Below are 19,260 nucleotides of genomic sequence, written 5' to 3' on the forward strand. Positions count from 1 at the left end.
GTTTGCGAATCTACGTCTTTTAATGTTCCCATCACAAACTCACAAAATTTTAGTACTCTTTTTTTAATTAAAAAAAATTATTACAATTTATTCACTTTGTATCCCAGCTGTAGCTCCTTCCATTGTCCCTCCCAATCTCACCCTCCCTCCCTCTTCTCTTCCCATGCCCTTCCCCCGTCCACGGATAGGGGAGGTCCTCCTCCCCTTCCATCTGACCCCAGCCTATCAGGACTGGCTGCACTGTCTTCCTCCGTGGCCGGGAAGGCTGGCCCTTTAGTAGTGAAATTTATTTGAATCCTGCTCAGATCCTCGGGACCCAGCTTAGCAAAACACGCAACAGCGCCCTCTAGAGGTCATTCCCTCAAACTGCAGGCACCTGGTCCCAGGAACCCAGTGACGAGGACTACACCGGAAACAGCTCACTTTGCAGGAGGGCCAGCAACGCAGTTGGGTATCTTAGAAGCACAAAGTTTCTCACACCACTGTGTTAATTCTGTGTAAATGGGAGCTCTGAACCTCTCACCACCAGGACTGAGACATATTTCCAGTGGATCCACAACAGTGCACTAACGGATTAGCCTGGTTCCCCTCAGACATTCCAAGTATCAGCCTCTTGTAATGTTACTTTGACCCAATTAAATATGGCTAATTTTCTGATTTGAACAGGACAGGAGGTGACTGTTGTTCTCTGGCTTTGTTCTAACAGACCTGTCAGACTCCTAGCAGAGTAAAGTAATAGCCCACATACGTTGGGAGAATGGCTTACACCCGTAAGGTAAGGCCCACACTAAACACGACCTTCAAAGCTGTTCTGATTTCATCACCACAACAAAATGCCCTGAGCGAGAGCAACTGACGGGAGGAAAGGTCCGCTGGGCTCAAGGTTACAGCTGACTGTTGAGGGGAGCCAAGGCGGAAATGCAAACAGTGACGCCACATCCTCCGTCAAAAGCAGAGAGAGACGAATGTGCTCACGCTGTCTGCTTGCTCTCTGCTGCTCATGCTGAGACAGTCCAGCCTAGGGAACGGTGCTGCCTGCTGCGGGCTGGGTCAATCAACAGTCAGGACAACCCACCACAGACATGCCCATAGGCCAGCCGGATCTAGACAGGTCTTTAGCCGAGGCTCTCTTCCCAGCTGAGTCTTGGTTGTGGCAAGGAAAAACTAACCAGTACGTGAGTTCTGGTCAGTGACAGGAGTTTAGTCTTGGGACCTCCCACCATGTCTGTCTTCCTGCCTTGCTTCTTCCAGGCAAAGGCGGTGGGATGAGTGCCACAAGGTTCCACAAGACTCTGTTGTGTTTCCAGTCATGGCTGAACCTCTATGGTACAAGTGGGTTCACTCCTCAGCACTGTATGGGTCCTTTTTTCAGGCTGCAAAGTTTCGGGGGGGGGGTAAGAGGTAGCATAAACTGGAGAAACGCCCTTGTAATCTGAGTTTCAGGCTGTTCCTAGCAGTGAGCGAGAAGAGAGGACAGGAAGTGGGGTGTGCTGATGTGTGCCCAGTCCATGAAGGAGTCTGAGGCAGCGCTGGGCTGCTCACCAGACGTTAGGGGCATGGTGCCAGCTTCTGCATCTTGTATTAGGCTGCTGAAGAATACGTGTGGTGGTCTGTTCCCCCCTAAACCTCTGTGGTAAGAGCTTGGAGAATACACATGTATGTGGAGGCCAGAGTCAACCTATCCTGGGGTCATCTGAAGGTGGCTTCTTTGGTCATCCTCCAGCGTGTGTGTGTGTGTTTGGACAGGATATGTCTCTTTTACCTGGAACTTTCCAATTCAGCTAGGTTGGCTGGCCAGGGAGCCCTAGGAGTTCACTGGGTTCTGCTCTCCCAGCACTGGGATTTCAAGAGTGTGTCAGCACATCCAGCATTTTTATGTGAGTTACTGGGAAGGAACCCAGGTTCTCACACTTGCAGGGTAAATACTTTATTGAATGAACCACCTCTAAATCTAGCGTCTCCTCCTTATAAGGTGCTATCTCGGGAATGTTACCACACCACAGAATGCTAATGGATCTGACATACTGATTCAGAGCAAGCAGTAGGTCATAACTTGATTGAAAGGTTCCCCTCCCTGCCTTTCAACAAAAGAAAATAAATTTTCTGAAGACTTAATTTCTGCCGCTACCACTGTGCTAAGAGAGCATGACGGTACTGTATCACTTATACCACATTCCAAATTAGCTAATCAGGCCTTTTTGCAGATGAAGGCACCAAGGCTTAGAGACACCGAAAAGGCTGGTCACTGACGGCAAAGCAGAAATTCAAACCCAAAGCCTCTGTCTCCACACTGAACCGTAACCACCTGCAACTGTGACAGAATTCACCCCCTTTTGTACAGCTTCACTGCCCTCACTAGCCAAGCCGCGTCTGCCCAGACCGTTTCAACGGCTCCTAGCAGGTCCCCAAGGTTCTACCTGAGCGACACTGTCAAGCGAGGGTGGAAACAGGCTGTCCCCTCATTACCGCAAGGTTTCCTGCTGACCCTGAGGTAAACGAGAAAGCCTTTAGACCTGAATTAGGAAGTCCGTAGCAGCCAGGAGGAACCACAGCCCAGGGCTGTAAATTTGGTCAAGACCACGTGGGTGGGACGCCCACAGATCCAGGGTAAACCTAGTGGTACCATTTTGCTCAATGGATGCGGCATTCCACTACTCTCTGAATTCCTCTCTCCACCCTTCGATTAGTGCCGCCCTCAGACCTCAGCAGGGAAGCTCTTTGTGCAGGGGTTGGTGGCTAATGTCTAAATTCATAACTGTCACAGTGCAGAGGGCATCAGTGGCGTGCTCGGTCACAGGAGGAACCTCCCACAAGTCTCAGGAACCATCACGGAAGAAGGGGCAGAGAGCCAGAGACGACCAGACACGACAGGACGCTGCGCTCCTGCACCCACAGAAGTTGTGGCTGCCTGCACGAGATCAAGGACAGGCCAGCCAACATTCTAACATTGGGAAAGGGGCTGGGAAGGGAAGGTCAGTGCTCTCCAAGTGTGCGTCTCCTGGTAGGCTGACGCTCCCGTGGCTGGCCCCACACCCCAGGGATACATGGACAGCACCAGATGAATAGACGGGTTACTGAATTTTAAGAAGTATGAAATCTGAGGGGATGCATCTGGGAGGGGAGAGGAGGAGGAGTTGAGGATAGATCTGATCAAAATATATTGCATAACATTCTCAAAGAATTAATTAAATTATGTAAAAAGACACAAAGTTGGGGATGGTAGGAAGGTTATAGTGGATCTGGGAAGAGTGGGTGGGATCAAAGTGTGTTGTATAAAATTCACACAGAATTAATAAGAATATTTTATTGTACTTTTTAGATTTATGTATACAGTGTTCTGTCTGCATGTACGCCTGCAGGCCAGAAGGGGGCACCAGATCTCATTATAGATGGTTGTGAGCCACAATGTTTGGAAATGAACTCAGGACCTCTAGGAAGAGCAGCCCACCGGTGTTCTTAACCTCTGAGCCATCTCTCCAGCCCAACAAAAGTACTTTAAAAGAGAAGTCCTTGGCAGAGCCAGGAAGTGCACTCAAGCACCACTGCTCCTGCCTGCTCACTTTGCCTCTGGGTAAACTCCACCTTGTCTTCTCCCCTTTCCCGCTTTGCCTGGCAAGGGAAACCTCCTCTTGGGTCTTATTCTCCATGAGCATGCTCTGCCTTGCTCCAATCCCAATCCCAGCATACTTCCTTTCCTTGCCTTCACTTTTCGCTCTGGGGCCCTTTCCCCGTCTACAGCACAGATTCCTCATGCGTTTAAGATTAACTAGCGTGAGGTTTTGATGGCAGAGCCCCATGTCAGAATCTTTGGGGAGGCAAGGGAGCAGCCCGTAGAGGTCAAAGTGTATCTGTTGGGCAAACACCTGAGTGAAAGAACATCACCCCAATCCGAAGAAATTAGGTAAGACATCCCCAGCCAAGGCACACTGGACCAGGAGATACTAGGAGACGAGGCTTCCTCAAGACATTGGCACAGGGACTGGCACCACAGTGGAAGCCTGTTGACCCATTCCTGCTGGGTAAACAAATGATGCTTTTGTTGTTGTTTTCATGCCTGGCCGCGTCATTTTTATCTTCAAACTTGTTTCAAAGCCTGGACATCTTTTTCCACTGACTTACTTCCTCTCTCCATTTCTCCCAGCCATGACACTGCGCTGGCTGGATGCCCATCAAGTCCAGAGTGAGGGCAGAGCCCCGAGTCCTGCTAACCTCCACCTGCGGAACCAGCCGGTCTTGGCCCTAAGTAAATCGGCACCGGCCATGTCAAAGCCTGCTCCATTTTTAGCAGTAATCTCTTCCATAGGGTGTTTCCTACTCTCACCCTAGGAGAAGGTGTTCAAAGAAGACAGCAGCCCCAGCGAATAGCCAAATGAAGAAGAGACCAACAGAAAGGACAGAAGCCATCGTAATGAGAGTCACCAGCAATCACTGTGGGTGCTGGGAGTAGCAGCCAAAGAGGATAGCTCAAGTTCATGACTCCAAAGCAAATGTCAACAAACAAAGCCGCTGAGGCAATCCAGAGGCCTGTGGAGCGACTGCGCACGGTTCACTTGCATTCGGCTGGGAGAAGGTGTGGACTATGATGCCCTTCTTTTTAGACGTGCTGAAGCGGAAGTGTGGGAGGATGTCTTTCAGCGTGCTTTATTTTAGACACCAGAAGATAAGATGCCAATTGAGACGGATATTTAGAGCAAAACCAAGTAATTTCCTAATTTATGAGTTTAAGATTGAGAAAAATACAGTTTTTTCTCCTGCTCTTTTTTTAAATTTATTTATTTTTTAAATTCTTTATTAACTACACTTTATTCAGTTTGTATCCCCCCTGTGGTTCCCTCCCTCCTCCCATCCCAATCCCTCCCTTCCTCCACCCTCTGCACGCATGCCCCTCCCCAAGTCCACTGATAGGGGAGGTCTTCTTTTCCTTCCTTCTGATCCTAGTCAGTTAGGTCTCATCAGGAGTGGCTACATTGTTTTCTTCTGTGGCCTGGTAATGCTGCTCCCCCCTCAGGGGGAGATGATCAAAGAGCTGGCCAATCAGTTCATGTCAGAGACAGTCCCTGTTCCTATTACAATGGAACCCACTTGGATACTGAACTGCCATGGGCTACATCTGTGCAGGAGTCTTAGGTTATCTCCATGCATGGTCCTTGGTTGGAATATCGGTCTCAGGAAAGACCCCTGTGCTCTGATTTTTTTGGTTCTGTTGCTTTCCTTGTGAAGTTCCTGTCCTCTCCAGATCTTACTCCCACTTCTTTCCTAAGATTCCCTGCCCTCTGCCCAAAGGTTGCCCATAAGTCTCAGCATCTGCTTTGACAGTCTGCAGGGCAGAGCCTTTCAGAGGTCCTCTGTGTCAGGCTCTTGACTTGTTCCGTCTTTTCTCCTTCTTCAGATGTTCATCCTCTTTGCCTTTCTGGATAGGGATTGAGCATTTAGCAAAATGCTTGATTAGTTTCTTTAGGTGTACAGATTTTAGTAGGTTTATCCTATATTTAAGGTACTCAGCTCAACCCAGCACCTGGCACAGGAGTGTTTAATTTAAAACACAATGCTTATAGTTAATCACTAACCCCAGCTTTCAGCTTAAAACTGTTGGATAAAAGGAAAAAAAAAATCAAACAAACCTCTCGCCAGCAGAGAACCACATTCCATATGTCTTAGGCGGAGAATATTTTAAATAAACGGTAGAGTTAACTTTTAGGCAACTGTGAATTTTTTTTCTCCCATAGTGACCAAACATAAAATGTGCTGTCTTGTTCTGAGGAATGTCAAGTATTGTCCCAAGAGGGGGACATTTTTTAAAAGCATATCCCTTGTTTCAGCAGGTTCACTAGTGAAGAGAACGCTAGCACCTTGGCATCTCGACTGCAGAGCTCACCTCCCACTGCTGATTGATGCTGCAGTCAGATGTGAGGGCAGCCATGCTCTGCTCCTCAGGAGCTCCGAGGGACCCAGGCTTCCTGATGCACCGGAACTTGAGCATGGAATTTCCAAGGTCATCTATCCTAGATGTTGCTACCCACCTAGGCAAATGGGGAGAGGAGATGGCAGAGGATCCTCAGGACTGGCCCACCTTTCACGGGCCCTATCCATCTTTAAGAGGGCCAGAGGGCTGGGAGGAAAGAGACATGGGCACAGGTGTGACAAAGAACTCTGTGCTCTCCACCACAGAGTCAAGAGGTCCCGGAGCAGACAGCTCAACCCCTGTGTTACATGAAGCATGTTTGTCACAAGGTGCCAGGCAGCCCAGACTTCTTCCCGGCCCATGAGGAGTAAACACCAGCTACATCCAATACTAAGACTTTCCTCTGCTCCTGACCCAGCTACATCCAGCCAAGATGAGCTCCTTTAGGAAGCAAGTCTCACCATCCCAACAGCTAACCCTTGGCTACTTTACATCCAGAAATAGAAGCTGTGGCCAGTGTGTCGGGAGCAAGGAAGAGAGCATTGACTGAAGACCCGCTCTGCAGATATCTGGGCCATCATTCTATTTAAAGCATTAAGAGAAGAGGTTTCATGCCCATTTTCCAGATGAGAAGGTGCCTTCCCTGAGCGGATGACTGCCAGCATCATAGAAATGGACCCAAGTCTAGGTGCTTTCCCTGACACACTGCGACCATGGAGTCCCTGTGACAGGGCCTGAATGGGAAGTCCCTGATGAAGCCCTCCAGAGGCAGCTCCTGATGCTCTTATGGCAACTCTGCAGAGTCAGAGAGCTTTGTCCATCACAAAATATCACAACGCCTCTGACCCTTTCACGGCCTCTGAAAATGGCAGGGATGGAAGGATGACCTTAGCTTTCAAGCCAGCTGCCTCTCATACACAACTTTTGTGATTTCCAGGTAAGAGGTATTTTAAAACTTGGAGTGTTTCCCCAAGAGCAGCTGTGGTGGCTTGAAGGCGAATGGGCCCCACAGGCTCATCTATCTGAAGACTTGGTCCTCAGTTGGTGGAGGATTAGGAGCTGTGATCTTGTTGGAGGAGGCGTGTCCCTGAGGGAGGTTCTTGAGGTTTCAAAGGTCAATACACTCTTTCTTCTTTAAGTTGCCTTGATGAGAGTGTTTCATTCTAGCATTGGAAAAGTAACTGATACCCCGATGATGCCCTGCTGTGTTTCCCAGGCTTGCCTCAGGCAAGACACTACAGCATGCACCAAAGCCAGGAGAATAAACCAACAAAACCATGGTTATATTAGTGAAAGAAATCACTCAGGGCTGGGCTGTAGCTCAGTTGGGAGGGTGCTTGTCTAGCAGATACAAACCCTGGGTGTGATCCCTAACATTTCATAAACAGGGTGTAGTGGCACATGCCTGTGATCCCAGCGCTCTGCAGGAAATGTTAGGAGGATGGTGAGTTCAGAACTGTCCTTGGCCATAGTGAATCCGAAGCTAGCCTGTCCCACAAAATTTGAAGAGAATCCAACCCATAATGGTAAACAACTGGAGGGGGCCTAGGGAAGAAGGGAGGGAGAGAGAGAGTGGGAGAGGGAGAGACTGATTTTCTAGGGGCTATTGATATTGTTGTGAATGAACCAGTGGTTTGCAAGCTTCTTATGTGTGTACATAAGGCACTTTCAAATACTCAGAAGTTGTGCATCTAAGGGCACTAAGTGTAACAATGATGATAAAAATAAATTTCAGGAAGGCACAAGAGATTGCCACTGTTGTCGCGTTCTCCACTCTGTGGCCTTGCCATATGAAGAGTATTGTTTTATTGCCCTGCCCATAATGCTTTTCCTTATAGTCATGAGAGGAAGTGTTTGCATATTTCAACAAACGACCGAATCCATGTATATGTCTATAAAATGCTGAATCTGACAAATTGATAAAGCATAAAAATGGTTGTGTTTTTGTTTTTGTTTTTTTTTTACAGATCCAGGAGCCAGGCAGAATGGCCATGTGTCCTGCTAAGTGGTGATCCATCACCAGGCTGGTTTTAGGCATTTGCATCACCTAAATGGAAGTAAGTCAAATAAAAGCTGAGGTGTTGGTGCAAGCGATGGATAAAGCTTCCTTTCACATGCCTGGTCTGTCATCCAGCCCATAAACACTCCAAAAGAGATTCAAACCTGTGTTTCCAATGCACACTGAAGAAACAATTCCCTTCAGGAACAACCCCCAGCCCCCAAACACAACTTGAAAAACATCATTCAGATAAAGCCGGGAAATCACGCACCGTGCCAAGAACGACTGCCTGTCTGGCCGGGAGCGCCAATGACTACCTCCAAACAGGGAAGGAGGGACTGACGATGTCTGTCTGCGCCAGGTCCTGTGATTTAAGAAAGGAAATACTTCGAGGCTTCGGAGACCTTTGCAGGGATCCTGGAAGCCGCCTGTGAGTTTGAACCTATTCACACCCCCTGGAATCCAGGCTCCTTTCTCTCTAAACCACCAGGAAGTCGAGTCCATAGACTGAGACTTTAGAAAGACTGTGAAGCAGACGATGAATCAGAACAAATTGAAACTTGGTTCCGGTAGGTAGCAATATATCGTGGTGTTGTCACGGGCTCCAGGGAGAAAGGCTAGACTTCTACAGTGAAATAGTGGCGGGGCACTGACATGCTTTAACCCAGGAGAAGGTAGCCCGGAGCGGATGCAGCTGAACAGTGTCTCCTCTCCTTCAGCTCCAAGAGGAGTCTGCAGGGAGCCGGAGGCCAGACACCCCTGATGAGCCACACTGGCTCTGCCCTCCAGAGCTCAAAGCCTCCAAGGCTTGGAAGGGCAGCGTTTCAAGTGAGCTAGCAACAGCTATAGAGTTCAGATCCGTGCACCCTTTTTACCAAGCACCTCTGCTTTCTTTACGCACCCGTGTGTGGAAGCCAGAAGACAGCCTTGGGCGTCTTTCCTCGGGTGACATCTACCGTTCTTCTTCTTTTCATTTTTTTAATATTTTATTTTTATTATTAGTTACATTTTATTAACTCTGTATCCCAGCCGTAGCCCCCTCCCTCATTCCCTCCCAAACCCTCTCTCCCTCATCTCCCTCTGCCCCTTTCCAAGTCCACTAATAGAGGAGGATCCCCTCCCCTTCCATCTGACCCTGTTTTGTCAGATACCTTCAGGACTGGCTGCAAAGCCCTCCTCTGTGGCCTAGCAGGGCTGCTCCTCCCTTGGGGGGTGGGGAGGTCAAAGAGCCTGCCACTGAGTACCTTTCTTCTTTAAGAGCCTAAAAAACATTGTGTGTCTATTCAAGGCTTTGTGCTCACGAGTGCAGTACCCACGGATGCCAGGAGGAGGAGCTAGAGCCCTGGCGCTGGAGGTGTGGGCGTTTGTGGCAGTTGTGAGCCCCCTGACTGGGAACTGCAGTGTGTGCGGAGCTGCCCGCCCGCCTCTACCTCTCTTTTCAGGGACGCGGGCTCTGACTGCCGCCTTAGTAAGCCAGGCCGGCCAGGGAGCACGGCGCAGCTCTCTGTCTCTGCCTCCCAGCTCTGGGATCACAAAGCTGTACTGTGACTCCGTGCTGTACAGGTGCTGGCAATTCAAATCAGGTCCTCCTGTTGGCGAGACACTCATCAGCTGCGCTATCTCCCCGGCCAAGCACCACGGTTTTCTCTGCACACGCGAGTGCAGAAAAATCTCTCAACTTCTCAAAAGCCTCAGGAGGTCCTGCATTTGGTGTAATTTCTGGTGAGTCTGTGTCCGGTGAGCAGTGAGAATGTTCTGTCCGCGGACTGTGAGAAAAGCATCTGCTGCGCACACAACCTTTGCCTGAAGTCTTTCTGTCCTGTGACTCTCTGCCTCACATTCACAAGCACCTCTCCACTATGTCCTCCGCAGCCCTGTGCCCGGGACTGGCCTTTCTCGCTTGTCCTGCACTCTGCCGACTCCCATTTGCAAGTCTGAGCAATGTCTCCTTCCCAGAAAAGCACAGTTAAAATCCACATGCTGGTGACTAGGAGTGTCAGTTTCACATGTAATCTCCCTGAGCCAAATGTACCTAACATTTTCTTGCCGTGTGCCCTTGGTAAACTTAATCTCTGCGCCCATGTCCCTAACCTATACAACCAGATGACTCACAGCACGCATCCCTCAATGCTGTTATAAGAATTAAATGAAGCCTGGGTGGTGGCATTTGCCTTTAATTCGAGCACTCGGGAAGCAGAGGCATGTATGTCTTTCTGAGTTTGAAGCCAGCCTGGTCTCCAGCATGAGTTCCAGGACAGCCAGAGCTACACAGAGAAATCCTGTCTCAAAAAGCCACAACTAGCTAACTAACTAAATAAATTAAATAAAAAAGAAGAATTAAATGAACTATTACACTCAAAACATGTAACATGGTACCTAATGCAAAGTAAATCACCAATAACTCTGGGCTGTTGGGGGCAAAGGAATGGGGAATTGAGCCCGGGGTCTTGCTCATACTAGGCAAGTGCTCTACCATTGGGCTGTATTTCCAACCCTCTTTTGACCTTTGACTGTGATGTGGTCTCATTCACTTGAATGGACCAACCTCGATTTCATGCTGTAGCCCAGGCAAACCTTGAATTTACAATCTTCCTGGCTCAGAGTCTCGAGCTGCTGAGGTTACAGGCTTGTGCCATCAGACTGGCTATTGGCTCTTTTTACTCTTTGTTACAAAAAATGAGTATTCTGAGTAGCAATGATTTTCCTTTTAAATGAGGAGAGTGAGCTGGAGAGCTAAGCTGAGTGTGGCCATGGCTGGGGTGCTGGTCCTGGCTGCCCCCTTTGACACTCCTAAAGAAAGAGAGTGGGGTGTGAAGGAGGCCAGGCCTTAGCTCCTTGTCTCTCCTGTCCTCCTGGCAGACACTGCTGGTCACCTGCTGCGCTCTCAGCAGCCCTGCTCCCTCCACGCTGGCACGGAAGCCAGCCACCCAAGGGACGGGAGCCACACGTCGGTGGCCACATCTATTCCAAAGTGGCAGCTTCTGCCACAGAGAAGGTTCTGGAGGGAAAAAATGAAGCCACACGACAGCTGTATAGACTCTGCAAAAAATGGATGCAGTGTCTGTGCCAGGCAGCAAGTGGCTTCTGGCAACTGCCAGCTGCTGGCCTGAGTCCCTGTGGCTCTCTCTGCAAGGCTGGCAGAGCTCAAAAGAGAAATCTGGCCTTCAACGGGCCACCTGGTTCAATTTTTCTCCTCTGTCTTTCTGGGGCCTCGCACACATCCCCTTTCCTCGGAGGGAGAGCAGGGAGCCACACAGCAGTGCTTTGCAGAGGTGTGTGGACTGCAGAGGAATAGTGGTTTTTTCGGACAACCTGACCAAAGCGGTCCACGGTCCGGAGGTAAAGGCTGTCCCCAGAAACCTTCCTAAGGCCAGGACGGTAACTATCACGTAAAAGGACATAGGCCTGCCCAGCACGGTGGTCCACTGGACCATCTTCTCAGTGTCCACTCGTGCGCTATCACACCTTGAGACCTGGTGTCCCGGAGCACACAGCTTTCAGTCACACGTCTGACTAAGACGTCTCCTTTCCCCGATCCATGCCGGCCAGTCAGCAAGCACAGCCACCCATAAGGTCTCTCCTGGTTCTGTGTCCTGTGTTCCCATGGGCTCCACCTGGGGTAGCTGCCACTGGTCAGAGCAGCCCGTGAGCAGGGGTTTCCACCCGCCTTCCCTCACCACCCTTGCCATCCTATGTCCCCATTGAACCAACTTTCTGCCACCTCAGTGCCACTAAAAGGTGCCCATGCCCTAATCCCAGGACCTTATTTGTTTAAAAGGGTCTTTGCAGATGATAGTAATGAGATCATTGTGTATTACAGGGCTGGTTCCTAAATCCGATGGCAGATGTCTGGGCATGTTTACGTGCACATTCATGATTGTAGGCACCAGAGGTTGACGCTGAGTGTCCTCCTCAAACACCCTGGTTTTTGAGGCAGACTTGCACTAAATCTAGAGGTCACTGATTTGTGTAGACTGTCTGGATGGCAAGTCCCCGCGTCCACCACATCCCTTCGGTGCTGTGACTACAGGCATCTGTGACCGCATCTGGCTTTTCTGAGGGTACAACCTCAAGTCCCGCCCTGACCCCCCCCCCCCACGCACAGGGAGTGAGAAGAAACCAGAGGGCAGGTACATGGTGTGTGTGTGTGTGTGTGTGTGTGTGTGGTGTTTGCTGCAGCATACATCATGCTAGCTGACCTTTGAGCTTCTAGGACCCCTCCTGTGTCTGCCTCTCATTTCACATTAGCAGCACCAGGGTTACTGATTATGTTTCTATGCCTGGTTTTTACATGGTTTCGGGGAGTCAGACATAGGTCCCTGGGCTTGCACGTCGAATGCTTCACAAACCACTGAGCCATCTCAGCCTTAGAGGACAGTTTGAGTTTGCTTCAACTGACATGATATTGTGAAAGATACTTGCTAAATACACCCAGGCAAGAAAAATAAACACATTGGAGAGGTTTGGAGATATACATTAAGTATACAACTAACATAGAATTTCAGTTTAGCTAGAGGAAAGGGTCCTCACAGAGTATCAAGAAAGAAGTGTGTGGCCTGGCACCACCAGTTCTAGCTGGGTCTCTCTCTGGGTTCCACCATTCCTTAAAAGGCTGGAGTCCTTCAGGACCTGTAAAGCTATGGTCCATAGCGGCACAGGGTGAATGCAGCAGTAACGGGAAAATTATGTGAAATGTTCAAGTAAGCCTAGCTGAGCCGGGTATGGTGATGTGTGGCTTTGAACGCAGCATTTGAGACGCTGAGGCAGGAGGATCGGATGTTCAAGGTTAGCCTGGGCCATCTATTGAGACCTAGTTCCAGGAAACAAAACAAACTAAAACCAAATAAACAAAATGAGATTGTGGTGGTGTGATCCCACAGAAGGCACAGGGCCGCAGGCTGGGTAAGTACACAGGTAGGAAACGGCCCCTGACTGCCGGAATCTTTCCCTAAGGCAGCAGCCTCTGTGAGGAATCTCCGCCAGCTTACTATGCTGAGTCTGGGACAAGGAGGCAGTCAACACACATTTGCAAATGCTGAACAAATGTCCCTTATTTGTAAGAATTTCCTCCGAGAAACTCAAGGAAACATCCAGTTTGCTGCAAAACCTCATCTACGAGGGGAGGCCAAGGAAAACCAGCTGGCTCGCTAGCAAGGGACGTTAGGGCAGAACGAGGCTCTGACAGCAGCCCAGCTTGCCCTCTCTGTCAGACACGGAAAGACAAGGCCGCAGCAGTCCAGCTGCCCTGGATGGCTAAGGGCTGTCCGTTCAGAGTGCGTGACCAATCATGGCGCCGCGGTCACAGAGCCCACACAGTGGAGGTCTGACCTTTCACCCACATTTTAAAATAGGAGTAAATACGTGTCAAAGAAAGTGGGTTTTGAAAAAGCAACAAAATAGATTGAATTAAACATGATGCCTACAGACCCTTCTTTTATTTACTTAAACAGTTCCTTTTGGAGATGCCTTGCATTTTGGCTTGACTATGAAGTGTCCTCCATAGGCTGTTGTGTTCACACACTTGGTCCCCAGCTGGTTGGTGCTGTTGGGAAGGTTGCTGAGGTGGAGGTGGAGCCTTGCTGGAGGAGTTATGCCATGGGGTTGGGGTGGAGGACATTGAGGTTCTATAGCCTGGTCCCACTTGCTGTCTCCTCTCCATTTCTTAAGTGAGGGTGAAATGTGATCACACCGCCTTGTCTCCTCCACCGCAGTGAACTCTACCCACAGGAGCCAAAGTAAGCCCTTTCCCACCTGAATCACTTTGGATCAGCATATTTTACCCTAGCAACAGAATAGAAACTACCCCGCATCTTCGCTTCCTTTAAAATTGTGGGAAGCTAAGGCAGAAATTGTCCGTAATTTCGCTGCTTGTTTTGTTTGAGGGAAAGAGTGGAGAAGTAGACAGCTTTTTTTTGGGAGGGGGTGCTTACTGGGTGAAATTCAGAGGACGTGCAAATAGCCTGAGTTTTAGATTAAGCAGTGGAAAGCAAGGGAGCTAATGACGTTTTGGTATTTACATCACCTTCCCCTCCCACCCTTGGCTCCCCCCAAGGCCAGCACCTTCAGATTCTTTCCTGGCACTGCTGCTTCACCTATCAACATTTCAAAATCCATATGGTCACAGAAAGAGATGTTGGCTGCCCTTGTCCAAGTTTCTTGTCTGGTGTCGCAACAGCCATTTGTTCTTTTGGCGCACACAGACTTCTTGGGAAGTGTCCAGCACCCCACCAAAGTGCACAGAACCTCTGCTGCCCAGCCATCAGGAGCCAGATCTCACTCATTACATCACTTTGACCAGCCTGGTTAGGGTCAGAGCCGAGACAGTCCTAACCAGCCAGGCTCAGCCACCCATCGCTGACAGGACAGGTAAACAAACAAGTAACAGTAAAAAACAGGGAAGATTCATTCGGCGTGGTGATGCTGGGAAGAGGAGCTAATAAAGAAGCTCGTGGACACCCCCACACCTGGCCCCCAAATCTGTCTTTGGGGTTCTGATGTGAGGTTTAGGATTAACTAGAAGGCAGGAGCTGTGTATAGCTAAGCAGTCTTGGTTAAGATGTGGTCCTGGCCTTCATGTCTGGGCTCCAGTCTCTCCTGAAAGCTGGTGTGACACACTGCCAGAACTGCATGAAATCTCTTTCCAAGACACAAGCTCCCTCTCTGACTGGTAGCAGCTTCAGTCCTCTCCCTCCTCCTAGCGTGAGATTCCTGGGGAAACTCCCCAGTTCCACAAGACCACAGTTTTGCTAGTCTGGTGTTGAAGCCTTCTCTTCAGAACATCTCCATTTCTTCCAGGACAGTTAATTCATCACTTTGGACAAATTATGGAGCCTGTGCAGAGGTTGGGGAGCCACTGTAAAAGCAGTTCAAGAGAAAATGGCTCCTACTGTGACTCATCACCAACACCAGGGCAGAGTCCACTGCAGCCACCATGTTGTACAACATTAAACTTTACTATTGATTTATCTTTTAGTTAATCATCAGTTATTCCTAAACAGCTGTATTACCGAATCACCACGCAGAGACCAGGATTTATTTAATTAACCTAGAGCACAGTGCTGGGCAATAGTTATTCCATCCTAAGCCTCCAAGCCTGCTTAGATTCCTACCATTCAGATTTCACCCACTATACTTGCGTTTAGATGTATCTTAGGTCCAGTTCATTTCTCCACAGGGTTCCAAGACCTCTCCTGCAGATTTTCCTCCTCTTCTCTCCTGCTCCCTTCTTCTTCCCACTCTGGACCAGGATGTCCCACCCTCTCCCTCCATTGCTGAGCATTGTGGCTGGTTGTTTTATTGACAATACAGAGAACAAATGGTGGCATGTCTACACAAACTTGAGACAGGTGATGCTTAAGCATCACAATGCAATGTCTGGATTGAAACCAGATAGTGGGGGAGAGAAATCAGCATTTGAATGAACAAGGGTAAAGTGTATACATTCCAAAAGAACATTAAACCAACACCATCATCTTCTCTGCTGGCTGTTCCCCTCTCTTTGACCCACTACCAGTGCCTGGCTGGCTTCTCGGAGTCCCTGCTCGTATTTTATACTTAGAGGGAAGATAAACAAATGTTTTTTTTTCAAACCTCCTCACTGGTTTCAACATATTAACCCCAAAGCCTTGAGTCCTTTTCAAGTTCACGTTCTTCCACGCATTTCTTCTGCTTTCTGTCGTGCTTATATACTCCCCCACAGAAGCCAGAGTGATTGTTTCAATTCTCAGTTCTCTGCTCAGGAGCCGTTCTTTTTTGCTTAGGAGCTGTGGTGGTTTGGGTAAGAATGGCCCCGCAGGCTCATGGACTTGAATGCTTGGTCACCAGGGACCGGCACTGCTAGGATTGTGGCCTTGTTGGAGGACTTGCCGCTGGAGGTGGGCTTTGGGGTTTCAGAAGCCTGAGACAGGCTCAGCCTCTCTCTTTCCCTGTCTCTCTCTGCAGATGTAGAACTCTTAAGCTGCTCCAGCACCATGTCTTCCTTCATTCTGCCATGTTTCCACCACAAAGATGATGATGAAACCTCTGAACTGTCAGCCAGCCCCAGTGAAATGCTGCCCTTTTAAGGGTTGCCATGGTCATGGTGTCTCCTCACAGCAACAGAACACTTGACTAAGACAGGAGCCGTCTGTGGCATCCAGCAGTACTGGGAACAAACCCCAAACACTATCTATGTTGCATGACTGTCCCCCAAAAGTCAGCTGTTCCTTGCTCTGTGCCCAGGGACTTTGCAGTCAGGGTTTTCATTGCCTGTTCATCCGCACATCTGTGACGCCCTTCAGGTCTAGTTAAGGAGTCACCTCCTTAAACGATCCCACCGGCATCCTGGTGCAAACAGTGCTGCATCCTCTCTGACTTCAGTGCTCTCAGGGCTCTATCAACACCATACACACACACACACACACACACACACACACACACACACACACACACACGCACACACGCACACACATTAGGTGTGTGTGTGTATTATACTTTATATATATATAATAAAGTATAATAAATAAATAAATAATATTTATTTACACTTCCTGATTCTCTGCCTTTAATTTCCAGGATATGAGTTCCATAAGATCAAATGTATCCTTTGAAACATTTTGTTAGGTCCAAAGGAAACTCCAATCCCCCAAACTCCAAAAAGCAGTCCAAATATCCAGAAATGAGCTCAATGTGAAGTATGGGAGTGCTGGTGGCTAGAGAAAAGCCAGCATTCCTTAGGAACTTATGAAGCAGGCTTGTACCCTCTAAAAGGACTCAAGTAACAGAAACCTGTGGTCCCCAGCACATCAAGGCCCACGCAGACTTCCAGGCTCCCTCGGCCCCCACTCACGAGTGCTATTCTCACTGTGCTCTCTCCATCCTCCATCCCCTGCTCTTCTCTCCTCTTTTGCTGTTTTTAGTTAGGCTTTCCACTGCTTTGAAGAGGCGCCATGACTGTAGCATTTAATTTGGGCTGGCTTCTGTTTCAGAGCGAGGTTTAGTCCGTTGTTGTGCTGGGAAGCATGGCGGCACGCAGGCAGACATGGTGCTGGAGACGGAGCTGAGAGCCCCACACGTGGATCAGCAGGCAGCAGGAAGGGAGTGAGCCGCTGGCCTGGCCCCTACGCCTGAATCCCAAAGCCCACCCCTCCACCCCCCACCTCCGAGAAACACTTACCCCAACTCGGCCACACTCCTAACACCACTCCATGAGTATTCAAATGTGAGTCTCGGGAGCCTTTCTTATCCACACCTCCACACTTGCCGAGAGAGCCCTAGCAATGTCCAGTCTGTTTGCCCTGTGCCGTCTACTATGATTCCTCGCCGCTTTCAATTCCTCCAGACGCCTCTGGATATAGTCTCTCTCATCTACAAGGCAAACCTTTCCCTTGACTATACCATCACATTGAACGATCACATTGAACGATCATGTCAGCACTTTCTCTACTGCACCCCAATCACGCACATCTGGCACAACACTTGTAGTTTTATAATCTGTTTTTATTTGTGTGTGCATGTGTGTCTGTGTGCATCTGAATATGTGTGTAAGCACATGTAGAAGTCAAAGCACAACCCAAGTGTCATTCCTCCGGCCCTTTTCAATTTTTTAAAAGATTTATTTGATTCTTTTACATGTATGACTTTTGCCTGTGTGTGTATGCGTGCCATGCACGTGCTTGGTGCCCACAGAGGTCAGAAAAGGTTATCAGATTCCCCGGAACCACCATGCGGGTGCTTGGGACTAGAACCGGGACCCTCTTAACCTCTGCACCGTCTCTCCAGCCCTGTCCACATCTTTTTAAAGTCAGTCTCTCACCAGCCTGCACTGTGTGTGACCACCAAGCCTCAGGAATGTGCTGTGCCTTAAAAGTGTGTGTGTGTGTGTGAGAGAGAGAGAGACTCTTCCTGCTTACAAGGCTAGCACTCTGCCAACTGATCCCCACTTTGGGTGTGTCTTCACTGCTCATTATGGAGCGTTTTGAGCCTAGAATAGTGCTTGGCCCACAGTAATCCTCAACGAATATCGCTGGATGAGGACAAGACAGTGTGGCTCAAATCCCACAGAGCTCTGCCATTTGACACACTTGGCTTTGAATCTGTATTTTCTATGTGGTTTTTGACAAACTTTCTTCTCTGGGACTCAAATTCTAACTAAAGCAAAGTGTGTGTGTGTGTGTGTGGGGTCACATCACTAGGCCACAGTGAGGACCTGTGAGGTTGTGTCCACCCTGGCTACCACACAGCTACAAGGAACAGCTACTGGAGTAGCTCTGATCAGTGGGAAGATGAAAACCTTTCAGGAAGGTTACCTAGCCGAGGAGAGCTCTACCATCCGGCCAGGTACGGACTTCCTGCTTGGAAACTTGCCTTCCTTTGTCCAGGAGAGGTATCGCTTATCGTGCGGCCTTCCTGATGGAAACCAAGTCCATATTTTAGGGCTTATGGCTGACAGATGCGGGATCCCCAGGTATCCTAACATCTTGTATAAATTAGCTAGAGGAACTAAAGTTTCCACAGCCTAATTGAATGTTTAAGAATGGAGGACAGAATATAGGAACCTTTCGACTTCATACTCCCAGGGAACGACTTGCTTTGTGTAATCAAATAACGCACACACGTTCCCAGGGCCTCCTGTACCTCTGAGGCTTCCCAGATCCACTTCTCCCATACTGCCCTGCCTCGGGTCTCTGGATAATTAAGTAAAGAGGAGATCTGGGCTGTCCTGTTTGCCAGCACTCACAGCCAAAGGGAGAAGCATCTGTTTATGCCCTGTTTGTCTTCCTCGGGGAACTCTCCGCAGCTTTGCAGCACTGGCAGGATTTTTTTTTTTTTAATATATAAGTCTGGGGACAGGGAGATGGCACAGGGGTAAAGGGCTCATTGCACAAGCATGAAGACCTTCGTTCAGTCTCCAGCACATATGTACAGAGCAAGGCATGGTGGTGTGCACTAATGAACCCAGCACTGGGGAAGTGGACAGTGGACGGTCCCCTGGACAGTCAGGCAGCTTAGCAGAAACAGCGCAAAAACAAGGTAGCTCCTGAGGAATGAGGCCTGGGGCTGACTGGGGAGTCTACACGCACGCACTCACACATTTCAGTGAAGCTCCAAAAAAAAAAAAAAAAAAAAAAAAAAAAAAAAAAAACTCATTACTGTGAGCTCAGAGAGTAAGAGGAGGGACATTTTAAGTTTTTGTCACTTACGAGTGAGTGATCAGGGACTGGGTGATCTGAGAAAGTGGGGGTGCTTAAACGGAGCTCTGAGGTTGCCAGAGAGGTCATCAGGTCCTTCACTGTCCAAACTGGGCAGATGTCCATGACAAGATCCCAGAAATACGGTGTGGAGCTGCTGAGGCATGCCCACAGTCTGCAAACCAAGTTCA

The 19,260-nt window shown here is 49.1% G+C and overlaps 1 protein-coding gene and 1 long non-coding RNA gene across 5 annotated transcripts in view; one reads left to right on the forward strand and one right to left on the reverse strand.

Annotated features, from left to right (window-relative positions):
• Window positions 1-19,260, reverse strand: part of Thsd4 (thrombospondin type 1 domain containing 4) — a 516,099-nt gene that overhangs the window by 166,691 nt on the left and 330,148 nt on the right. The window lies entirely within an intron of this gene.
• On the forward strand, window positions 1,610-9,697 carry LOC132650114 (uncharacterized). 4 transcript variants are annotated; one of them, XR_009588491.1, is made up of 4 exons: window positions 1,610-4,570; window positions 5,823-5,992; window positions 6,169-6,839; window positions 7,870-9,697. It is a non-coding gene; the product is annotated as an uncharacterized LOC132650114 (long non-coding RNA). The 4 variants fall into 4 exon arrangements; XR_009588490.1 differs by having other exon boundaries at window positions 1,610-2,972; window positions 3,320-4,570; window positions 5,823-6,839; XR_009588489.1 differs by having other exon boundaries at window positions 5,823-6,839.

The sequence above is a fragment of the Meriones unguiculatus genome, chromosome 1 (genome assembly GCF_030254825.1).
Source record: "Meriones unguiculatus strain TT.TT164.6M chromosome 1, Bangor_MerUng_6.1, whole genome shotgun sequence".
Lineage (NCBI taxonomy): Eukaryota > Metazoa > Chordata > Mammalia > Rodentia > Muridae > Meriones > Meriones unguiculatus.